At 38.5% G+C, this 12,709-nt stretch overlaps 1 protein-coding gene across 7 annotated transcripts in view; it reads right to left on the reverse strand.

Annotated features, from left to right (window-relative positions):
• Positions 1-12,709, reverse strand: part of NTRK2 (neurotrophic receptor tyrosine kinase 2) — a 408,028-nt gene that overhangs the window by 291,250 nt on the left and 104,069 nt on the right. The window lies entirely within an intron of this gene.

Below are 12,709 nucleotides of genomic sequence, written 5' to 3' on the forward strand. Positions count from 1 at the left end.
CTGACTACTAGAAACTTTAGACTATCATTTCAGAGTGTGTGCTGAATGTGTATCTGGGTATGTATACATGTATTAATATTGGAGACTGGGAAAAGGTGGATCCTGACCTCGAGTGACAATGAATTTTCTGTCTCTCTCCCACTTAAAGTTTAAGCACCATGAGGCAGAAATTTTGTTTAATATTACATTTCCAGAGCCTTAGAATAGTCTTACTCAGATAATCATTTTTTAAACTGAAATCAAAATGATTTAGTTACTATTTTTCTTTATTGCATATTTTTAAGACTTAAGCCTTATGCTAAATAATATTTCCAGGAAACCAAGGGTATGATGTACCAGGCTTATTTTTCCTAATTAATATTAAAATAAATATAAAACTATCAACATTAAAGGTGTTATTCCCAAACATCCCTTAAACCAGTTTTGTTACCACTGAGTATATATGTCCCCAGCTTTGGGAAGGATGGTATCATCCAATAGTAATGCATGCCAGTTGAAGCACATATTAGTGACATCCAATGGCAGCACATAAAAAGCAGCAAATTTGGTGTGGAAATAGAATTTGTTTATTCTTATGATATTTCGTAGTTTCGTAGCATAAAACATTAAAGCTGGAAATAAGGCCTGGCTCCCAGCCCTATATCTGCCACAAACCAGCTGTGTAACCTTAGGCAAGTCACTTAAGCTCTCTGGGCGCCAATGTTCTCATCTCTGTAGTAAGGACTTGGGATGATTCCTAAACTCACTGGCAGTTCTCACTGTCTTTGATTCTACCAACAACCAAAAAGGTGCAGGAGAGAATCTAAAGCGATTAGGTTTATTACACCTACTTAATGTTTAATCATAGCGAAAAGGAAAAACAGAAGAATTTGCATAATGCTCAGTGACGTTGAGGAGCACAAAGTAAATATCTTACAAAATAAAATGATATTTTAGACACAGTAATACTGTGACGATAAGTCTTTTCTGTAACCTCATGACCCTCCCTAGTGTAGGCAGCTGGGTACCAAACCTCCATCGCCTCAAGGAAGGATTATCCAGGATTCACATAAAACTAAAATTAAAAAGTAGAAATTATTGGTCAAGATCAGAATGCTCTTTTTTCATTTTTTAAAACAAAATCTAGTAGAAGGAATGATTAAAGCAGAAAAACACCCTTTTACAACACTCATAAGTTAAATAATTGTTTCAAGAAAGCATCAGAACTGAGATTTGGGAGAAGAAGATATTTGCTAGATGTCAAATTATCACTCTACAAATTACTTACTAATTGCAAAGGGAAACTTATATTTACAAAGAAAAGATCTGATGATCGCCATTTTTAAAAAGCAGTCCAACTTACAGAAATAGTGTATCAACCTGACATTATGGGCTTCTAACTGTGATACACTGTGAACACACAGTTCCTCTGTGAGGGTCCTCTTCCCAAAAACATTTCATGGGAGATAAGCAAATTAGGTGCAGGAAGGAGAAAGCGTGTACCCCGCCCCCTAGTCAAGCATGGCAGCTGGGGAACCAGGGAGCATCTAGTCAAGTTTGGAGATTCAACAAAAGAGACCTCCTTTTTGGAGGGACCTGAAAAGGTGGCCAAGAAGTCAAGACAATCTCAAGCCTATGATGGCAGGAACTTGAGCCCACCCTGTGTCCAGACAAGTCTCCTAGAGTTTCCTGAGTCCCCAGATTGTGGGGCAGATTGCAGAAGATTGTGAAGGCAGGGGACCCTGCTTAGGAACACAAACATAAAACTGAGACCTGTATCACCTGGTAGCCAAGGACACCAACCAACACAGCAGCCACCAACATGGAGAAATGACCACCGGTGACCACAGAACTCCGCCTCCTATACAGTGGCACCTCAGCATCCCTAAGCAATGAGGAAATGAAGGCAAAAGGAGAGATCAGATTTGAGGGGAAAAACACTAAATCTTCTGTGGTTGCCCATAATTATCTGAGATTACCCAGAATGGTAAGAGGTTAAGTTTCCCCTGCCTAGTGCAAAAAGAGCAAAGAACAGATATTTAATTAAACTATGAGAAATAAAGTCACATATCTTACATTCTGTGCCCAAAATAAGTGCCTGCCCTATCCACTATCCTGTACTAGACATTTTAATATTCCTCCACCCTTGTCATAGCCTCACAGGAGACCCAGACATAATGTGAGGAATACATTATGCAAATAAATATACATCTGAAATCACCTTGCAGTTGTCTACACTCACAGCTACATGGAATACAACACAGAAATTATTTATGGCCTATGGAATGCATGTGGCTTTCCAATATGAATAAATCAAGATTTATTTCAAATCAAATAAAAAAGCTATGCTATGAAGTCTGACTCAAAAGAGTTGGGAAGAAGATCAGCTGTTGGTCTGCTTCCTGAGAAGCCCACACCATTGCAGAAACAGAGAGCTAGGCAGAGCTGCCTCTCTTTTTTGGAGCTGGGATGTCAAAGGTACCCCTGCTAGGATATATGCTACATGCAAATTAATAGGAAACAGACTTACTGGGAATGTCAGTCAGATAAGAAATAGCTTCTCTTTATAACTGAGAGGCAATATTTTCTTGAGATGACTACAAGCTGAAAACATATTCAGGATTATTTAGTATTGACCATATAGACACAATATTTCCTATGTTAATAATAGATCACAGTTTCACAGTGGAGAAAAAAGACTGCATCATTACACACCAAAATAATAAAGGATATCACCAGAAGTGCGTGGCAGACTCTTTTAGTGTGTGTGTGATGGTTTTGAATGGTTTTGCAACAGGATGGTAGATATTAAAGCCAGAGGAAACCCAGAGATGTCCTTTGATCCCACACTCTTAATTCTGGTCTTTACACAATCTTCTTTTACAGGTACGGGAAAGGTTCAGTTGGGTGGCTGACTCTGCTTAAGTCTTGCCAGAACTACTAAAGTTGACAACCATGAGTGCAAACAGAAATATGATCTCATTCCCAGCATTCTCCCCTCCCACTCCACTCCCACCCTAAATTTAAGTCCCCTTCCTTCCTCCTACTGGCACTGGTTAGGGCCGAGATGATGCCTCTGCCTTCAACTCAGGATATTAATCTCTTACTGAAGACTTGGTGAGTGAAAATGGATCTCTCTTTCTCTCTCTCTCATTCTTTCTTGTCCTCAGACCACTAAAGCTCATAGGTGATCACTGAAGAAGCGCATGCTATTCTATTTCTGCTGATGTCTTGATAAAAACAAAGATCTTCCACGGCCACTTGCCTGCCCAAGCCTTGGCTTCTCTGGGAAAGTAACATCTTAGTCTGTGATTATATTAATATGAGTGACAATCAATTGCATAAGGAAGAATCTATTTTATCCAGAATCCCTCTTTTCATCTAGTTTTTTTGGGGGGAAGTTTTAAAATTTTTATTTTATATAAAAGAGCTAGCATTGCTTCTACATAAGGATGATCAAAAAAAAAAAAAAAGAGTCATCAAAAACTAAAGCCTGTTTTTGTTAAAAGAAGTTATTTGTAATCCCCCACACAAATGGGAAGCATATTATAACAGGAGCCTCCATGAGCTCATATTTCTAGACATAAGCTGATGGTTACTGAGGGAAGAGGGGCTCCCTTTCCCATCCCACCCTTGCCTGCTCTTTCTACTCCTTCCCTACAGTAAATACTCCTCCCAAAAGAAACTAGGAAAGACTACATACCAAATCAATCAATACATGAAATAGATTTCTCACAAATTCCAAAACAATTTCAATAAATGAATTGCTCAAAAGATGATAAAATTAGGAGTTTGCAATAATTTGTACACAGTATCTTAAAGGACAGAAAGGCTGAAAATAAGCATATGATTCAGCAACTTTACATTCATAATGCATACGCATAAAACATGGACACATTGAAATTACAATTTTTTCTACAAATTCAACTAGTAAACCTTAAATATACTCTGTATGCATTTGAGACCTTTTTCTGCAATCCTGATTCAGAATACATTCAGACAGGACTCTCCCCATTTTCTTTTCCTGAGTTTGCATAAATGCATGTGTGCGTGCTCAGTTGTGTCCCACTTTTTGCAACCCCATGAACTATAGCCCACCAGGCTCCTCTGTTCATGGAATTTTCTAGGCAAGAATACTGGAGTGGGTTGCCATTTTCTCCTCCAGGGGATCTTCTCAACCCAGGGATCAAAACCATATCTCTCGCATTGCAGGCAGATTCTTTATCACTGAGCCATCAGGAAAGCCCAGTTATATATTACTAAAACATAAATCTCAACAATAACTATCTTATAGAATTCATTCAGTGAGCCAGGCATGAAACTAAGCACTGATTTAATTCTTGTAATCAATTAAGAGATGGATATTATTCCTTCTACCAAAGAGGAATCTAAGATTTATAGAGTTTAAAAATTTGCCCCAAATTACGGTTAGCAGGTGGGAGACATGAAATCTGAACCCAAACTTGTCTGATTCATAAGCTTCCAATATTTCCATAACTCCTAGGTTTGAAGACTTAAGAGTTAACAACTTACAAACATGAAGGATGTGCAGTATTCAAACAGGCTGTCTTCTGAGTTACCACGTGACAGTTCCGCTGATTTAGAGCTAAATTTACTCCCCGAGTCATTCAGTATTCTTGCCCAAAATAAAGTAGGATAAAACCAGAGCATATGTTAGAACTTAAGCCAAGTTATTATCTGTCTTCTTCACAAATTCTGAAAAGCTGGTCCACCAAAATCAGATGCTAGGAATGAGGAGGAAGAAAATCAAAATAGGGAGGGAAGAATGCTAAATTAGGAAGCACAGAGATGTGGAAGGACAAAATGGCAGGAAGAAAAATGAGAGGTTAAAAAAAAGAGAAACAAAGGATGAAAACAAGAAGAAAAGTAGCAGATTTTCCAATTTTGGAAGCCTTTTTTCAGTGCATGATGATCTGTGTAAGGTCAAAGTGAGTTCACCGCGGGATTTATGGAGGACCAAAGAGAGGATAGCAAGTGCTTCTGATGTTTAAGTACAAAATCGAATTTCTTAAAGGACTCTCTATCTTTTCACAAGACTCATAGCATGGGAAGTCCCTAAACAATACAGCTGCACCCTCTACATAACAGGCATACCTGAGTTCTCCCCTGAATCGCACTGGGCTTATGGGGTGTCTACGTATGACAGGGAATTTTAAAAGTTTGCGGTCAGTGCATTTGAAAAGCTAATGGCATATATGAAACGAGTTGCCAGTCCAGGTTCGATGCACGATACTGGATGCTTGGGGCTGGTGCACTGGGACAACCCAGAGGGATGATATGGGGAGGGAGGAGGGAGGAGGGTTCAGGATGGGGAACAAAGGTATACCTGTGACGGATTCATTTTGATATTTGGCAAAACTAATACAATATTGTAAAGTTTATAAATAAAATTAAATTTTTTTAAAAAGGCAAAAAAAAAAAGAAAAGCTAATGGGAAAAACGCTGCTGCTTCTGCTTCCTGCCTTGCCTGATGGAGCCATTCCTGAAGGTTCTGGGCCCATTTTCAATATGCTGCAAAGAAAAAGCATGTTCTGCCCTCAGGTAGACAAAAGCCAAATGGTGACCCTATAAGAAGTAAGAGACTTCAGATAGCAGATCTTCACCTCACAAACATAAGGGTAAAGCTTTATATAACATCTCCAACAGACAACAATGGCACGCTTGGGCTCTTTTGACAAATTTTCACTTTGTCAAATTACTCAATAACTCTTGCAACTAAACATCTTTTATGAAATTTCCAAGGATTTGATTGTTACTGACAAATTTAGTTCCCTACTAAGAGAATGCTAAACTCTATTCAAGCTGGGGAGGGAAGTTTAAAAAAAAAAAATCCTATATTGTCTGATACTCTTGGGTGAGAATAAAATAGGAGAACCAACAAAGTTTACTACTTACTTTAAAAAAATTCACTAAGCTCTTCAAAATTTCTTTTTATTAATGACTTTCTGATTCCAGAAAGTTAAAATAATATTGTTGGTCTCTCTCTAAAAACGTCTCACAAACATCTTTATTGAATCTATGTCTGAAAAAGACAGAGTACTTCACATCAACTTAAAAATAGAAAAAGAATTTCAAAGAGAGTAAAGGTCAAGTTAAAAAACATACATACAAAGTAAAACTAGTGAAAGAAATATCAAAAAGTGTGTTTACAGTCTCAGGGAGGGGATGATTTTCTCAGCAAAATGCAAAACTTATATGGAAAACATGGACAGATTTGCTTCTACAAAAAAATGAAATGTTTGCCAAAAGCTACTATTTTAAAAGTCAAAAGAATAGAAGAAAATGTGAGCAATATATATAGCCAATAAAAGATTGATAGATACAATTTAGAAGGTAAATCAACAAATAAACATTTCTTTCTATTCTCCACTTGATAAAGATGCTTAGCCTTATTATTAATCAGAACAGCATTTTAAGTGAATTGGCAAAAATATAAAAGCTTGATAATATGTGATATGGGTGAAAGCATAAACAAAATGATGTCTTTATCTACTATTGATGGGAGTAAAAATTAATAAAGCATTTCTGCAAGGTAATTTATTAACATTTAAAATCAACATATAAAATATACAAACCTCTTCTCTCAGCAATCCATTTCCAAATATTTATCTTTATAAGTAAGATGTTAATCACTTTTCTACAGATTGGGTAAAAATTTAAATTTTTTTACATTTTCCAACTCATTTAAAATAATAATGATAATAACAAAGTTACAGTAAATATTTGTATTGTTGTTCTTTAGTCAGTATAGTAACTATTAAATGCCAGTAACATTTCAAAATGCTCCACATACATGAACTGTTTGTCTTACAAAAACTCCCTGAGATGGGTACAATTATTGCCCTAGTATAGATGGAAATCCTGAGGATGAGATAATGAGAAATTTGCTCAAAGTCACACATTTGAAATGAGGAGAGCCAGGATTCAGACCCAGGTAGCCTGATGCCAGAGGCCTCAGAAATACTAGAACAAAATGAGGTAGATGCCTAGAAACTGATTCAGAAAGATCTATAAGTTAAATTGGTACTTTTAAAAAGATTAAAACAAATTTGTGTTATGATTTCTTATGCAACCATAAATGACTATATTAAAGTATCTACATAATGAGTAAGCCATGTATTTTATTATTGACATAATATATGCACTGGGAATGGTTAAGGAGGTTATCATTAGGAGTGGAAATGGCAGTGGGAGAGGAAGGTGAGTTCTATATATCTGTGTATCTCTAATATGCTTGAAATTTTGAAAAACAAGAATGCATTCACGTGTTACTGTTACAGTACTTTTAGCTCTATGTATCACAAGTGTGCTTGAAATTTTGAAAAACAAGAATGCATTCACATGTTACTGTTACAATACTTATAGCTCTATGTATCACAAATGTGCTTGAAATTTTGAAAAACAAGAATGCATTCACATGTTACTGTTATAATACTTTAATGTGATTTGTCTTAAAAAAAAATAGTGTGTGGGGGGAAGGGTCATATGGAAAACAGTTTGTCCTTACAGATGTTTCTATATAACTGTGTTTCTGGCTTTCAGTCACATTTTTCCCTCTTTTAAAACTTGATCCAAATATCTGTTAAACTCAACCTCCTAAATTTTCCAGAATTGTTTTCAGCTTATATAAAAGGCTTTATTTAACCTTTAACCTCTTTAGCTTTGGCCCCACTATGTTTATGAATATTTTTAAAGAACTAAAATTTTGGTTGCTCTTGAAAGACGTTTAGAAGATCATTTATATAAGAGGAGAAACTTAAACTAGGGGCCTTGAATCTGGGGTTAAAACCTGGCTCTGTGTTCTCAGGCAGCAAAGTTTTTCAGTCAACTATGAATCGGAACTATCAGAAGGCATCTGGGTGGTTTATGTGTAAGCAGAGGGGCCTGCAGAGGAGATCTGTAGGCCGTCAAACCTAAATAAGAGAAAAGGTTTCCTATTCTAGTTCCTCCTGTGGGATCTCTTCAGGTCACTTTGATAACTTACTCCAGAAGGACAAAGGATGCCTCTGTATGGAGCGAATAATATCGTACGTGGACTTCCATCGGGAAACACAACTAACAGAAAGCTGATGGCCACCACTGTTCTTCACCAGTGTGATGGCTGCCAACCCTGCTCTGCCCTTCTGGCTCCCTTAGTTTTTTTCCAACCCTGTACCCATCAGTGCCATCAGGCAGGGCTCCCAAAGTGGAGCACTCTTAGAAGACTTGGCAGCCCTCATGCCCCTAGATGCTTCCATTTCCTCTTTATGTGCACTTCTACATTTTCAACAAAGAAAGGGAGCCAGGAAGCAATGTGAGAACTAAATACAAGACTTGGTTACAATAAAAATGAGAGAATTCAAAAGCCGGGATGCCTGTTCCTTTGGCAGTAGAGCTGCTCTGGAAAGGGCCTTGAGCTCTATTTCAGTGAAAATTAAAATGAATCATAGGCAGTCTTCAAAGAAAAAGGATCAAATTATGTACTTACCTAGGGGTATTGACATAAACATAGATTTAGATAGATGTGTTATACAGTTCATGCATCCATATTAAGCACACATATGACTAATCCCTATACAGAGGGCCAAACACTAACAGAGGAGCTTTATTCAGGACTCTGGAATTATGGTAACTAGATATTCAACCAAAAACCAAAAGAATGGTGTCAAGACACAGAAAGAAGCATAGAGAAATGGACTAGGGTAAATTCTACCCCTTGACATTTTTATTGAAAAAGGGCTGATAGTCTATTAGATGTGCTAACAAGAGGTTTCAAGCATATCAAGCAATAATGAAACATAATTTCTAGGCTAACACCAAGATGGGAGCCACCATCTGGCGTTTCTGCCAGCCTCAAAGTTGGACAAAGAAGCATATTCTGAGGCCATACATTCAAGATGCAGACAGGCAGAAATTGAAGATGCTCATGTGCCCTGGTGGCTCAGAGGTTAAAGCATCCGCCTGCAATGCGGGAGACCTGGGTTCAATCCCTGGGTTGGGAAGATCCACTGGAGAAGGAAATGGCAACCCACTCCAGTATTCTTACTTGGAGAATCCCATGGACAGAGGAGCCTGGTGGGCTACAGTCCATGGGGTAACAAAGAGTCGAGCACAACTGAGTGACCTAACTTTCAACTAACTTTCATGTGCAAAATGGAAAGCCAAAGTGAACCCTCCAAACTTCAACAACAATACTACTTTAAAATTGTATGTGAAAACCTATATATCCTAAGACAAAACCTGGACAAAATGACTTCCTGTCTATAACCATTACTTAACTGGAGTAATTTTTTTAAGTATAGAAGCTTAGAAAAACTCCAAGATCTTTCTTTAACCATTCACGTACAAGCGAAAGTCGCTCAGTTGTGTCTGACTGTTTGCGACCCCATGAACTATACAGTCCATGGAATTCTCCAGGACAGAATTCTAGAATGGGTAGCCTTTCTCTTCTCCAAAGGATCTTCCCAGCCCAGGGATCAAACCCAGGTCTCCAACATTGCAGGCAGATTCTTTGCCAGCTGACTCACCAGGGAAGCCCATTTACATACCAGTTGGCCTCCAAATATTTACTGTTTTCCAATTACCAGGCTAATGTGGATGGAGTTGAAAATTCTCTGTGGTCTTTCATTCTACCAGTTAAAATTAATCAACTGTCAACTTTGGCCTCAACACTGGGTAAGTAATGATGAACAAGATCATTATGAACTCTGGAGCTCACAGTCTGGCCTCTGTCTTCTAGATTACACCATCAGGATTCAGTTACCATGAACTGAAAGAACAGATTTTTTTTAAAAAAACCTATGAAGCTTACATTGGAGAAGGAAATGGCAACCCACTCCAGTGTTATTGCCTGGAGAATCCCAGGGATGGCAGAGCCTGGTGGGCTGCCGTCTATGGGATCGCACAGAGTCTGACACGACTGAAGCGACTTAGCAGCAGCATGAAGCTTACATTTGCAGTCACATAGACTTACCTGAAAAGAATGCAACACTGCTGTATTCTAAGATCTAGGTTTAACTCCCCACTTTGGAATTTAAGGATCACCCTTCCATGGAAAGCAATGCCACTGATGCTGCTTGGGTTCTAGGGTTGACCTATAAAGCTTGAGTTGCCCTTCATGCAGCTATAGTGTGATTTTAAGGGATTTCTGGTTTGGGTTACCCGGGACCCATCAAATCAATAGTATTGCACTGTAATTTACAGTCTCAACACTGCTACCATGGACTGAAACGTACAATGCTGGGATGGGTGAAAAGCTAGAAATACCTATGGACGGGCCGGCTGCCACCCTTCAGTCTCAACCTATCTCCAGGACAAGAGAATATGAATGGGGGTAGAATGTCCCCGAAGGTGCTTAGGAGGGCAAGAGTTCCATTTGGAACAGCTCATTTGCACATCAGCCATTGGCCTCTCATAAAGAACCAAGGCATTGGTTCTGGCCAAGCTTACATACATTTCTTACTGCTGTCACTCAGAAACCACTAGTGAAGTGTTTTCTGTTCATTTCAGAGTATAACAGTGTTTTTACATATTCTCCCCTTTTCAAGATGCATGTTTTTCAACAGTAATTCAAGTTCTAATAGCATTTAAAGTACATTAACTTCTTTTTATTGAAGTAGAGTTGATTTACAACTACACTTTCAGGTTTACCACAAATAAAACACACACACACACACACACACACACACACACACATAATATATACACCAAGTATGTGTGCATGCATGTTCAGTCACTTCAGTCTAATCCAACAATTTGCAACCCTATGGACTGTAGCCCGCCAGGCTCCTCTGTTCATGAGATTTTTTTTTTTTTTTTAGGCAAGAATACTGGAGTGGATTGCCATGCCCTTCTCCACAGATCTTCCCCACCCAGAGATCAAACCCGCATCTCCAATGTCTCCTGCAACCCACGAGCTTCCTCGAAAGTATATATACAAGTGGATATATATTATATATATATATATATATATATATTCCTTTTCAGCTTTTTTTTTCCATAGTAGGTTATGATAAGAAATAGGATACAGTTCCCTGTGCTATACACGAGGTCCTTTTAACTTACATTAATTGCTAAACACCACGCTTTATGTAGTTTCATTACATGAACCTCATCTTTTCTAGATCCCCAAGTTACAGCTCAGCATCTGACCATAAATCAAGAACCTCAACTCAGGCCCATTTGTTCAAACTATGACACAGATAGATATGTAGTTAACAGTAGAGAAGGAAGCTATTCTAAACAAGAACCTCCGAGACAAATTTTTAAAAACAATTTTATTTATGTCTAAAAATAAGGGAGTAAAACATAAGCTCTAGTAGTTACTGCTTGGAGAAAGCCATCTATTGGCTCTGTGGCAAGGTTAAGTAAAACCTTTTCTTACCAATCGTTAAAGTTACATTTAGGTTATATCCCAAAATTGTAGGTGCTTTGCAGTGGTCATCCCAAATTATACAGATAAGATACATTTTTAGTCTTAGTGCTGGAGTCACTATATGAAACACGATCTTCTGTGAAACAAAACATCTGCCTTTTATTCTTCTCCATCACTACACTACAGAGCATGTTCACATTTACAGACCATTATTCTGTTATTGTCTTAACACAAAGTAGAAATGAAGAATGACTCCCAAATATTGCTCCTACAGTTTCCAAAGCCTTTCTGAGCTCCCAGGAGGACCTAAGATATATCCTTCCTCTGGAGATTCCATAAGATGAAAGCTTCCAACCCTACCCTCAAGGCAGAAAAGTGATGGAGCTAGAATCTCCGTCTAATAAAACTTCTTGGGGATATTCACCACAAGTGCTTCTAAGGAAAAGAAGCATCTGATCAAGACGAGGAGAACCAAATCCCATGGCAGGTGGCTGACATACAGAGAGGAAAACCCTAGCCCAGACTGGGGCACCAGCTGAATCCAGGGACACAGAAAGTTCCTCAAAGCTGTGGGTGGGTCTGGTTTGCAATGCTTATCCCCACATCTTGTCACTCTTGGAAAGAGACCTGGGAGCCCATGTGTATCCCATAGAAAGGTGACTCTCTGAGAATGTTTGGGAAAAACAGCATCAGCATTCCTTGGAAACTGTTAGAAATGCCAATTTTCAGGCCCACAGCAGATCTATTAAATCAGAAACTCTTGGAGTAACCCAGAAAGTCTGTGTTTTCATAAGCCCTCCAGGAGTTTCTGAGGCAGTCAAGTTTGCAAACCACCACCATAGGACTAATAAAAACTCATTGGAGAACAGCCCCGTCCACCATCACCACCACTTAAGCCTTATTCATAACTGCAGAATGAGAGATCTTTCCTCCTTCAGAAGAAATGTCAAGGATCAAGAGGCCAAAGGGGGAGTCAGGAGGAGGTTTAGCCATTATATTTAAGGCCTTTACCACTGTTCCTCCTCATTCATTTCAGGTTTCGGCATCTTGTTCATGGGCACACACAAAAAGAAAGAAGAAAGCATCAAAATGGATGTGATCCACCCCGGAGCCTGCTATACACTGGACAACCTACTGATACTTAAACATCATTTCCAAGTAAGCAGGCAACAATAACAGTAAATGTGATGAGCAATATAGATCAAGAAAACCCACCCAGCTGTCTCCCCAACACAATTAAGACACCACTAACTGTGGTGTCACAGCTTTCCCCAGCTAGTGGCATTTATAAGAGACCATGAAGAATTCACCAATAACATAAGTCAATACATAGGTTTAAATATCGGAGCAAATGCT

Source organism: Bos mutus, chromosome 8, assembly GCF_027580195.1.
Source record: "Bos mutus isolate GX-2022 chromosome 8, NWIPB_WYAK_1.1, whole genome shotgun sequence".
Lineage (NCBI taxonomy): Eukaryota > Metazoa > Chordata > Mammalia > Artiodactyla > Bovidae > Bos > Bos mutus.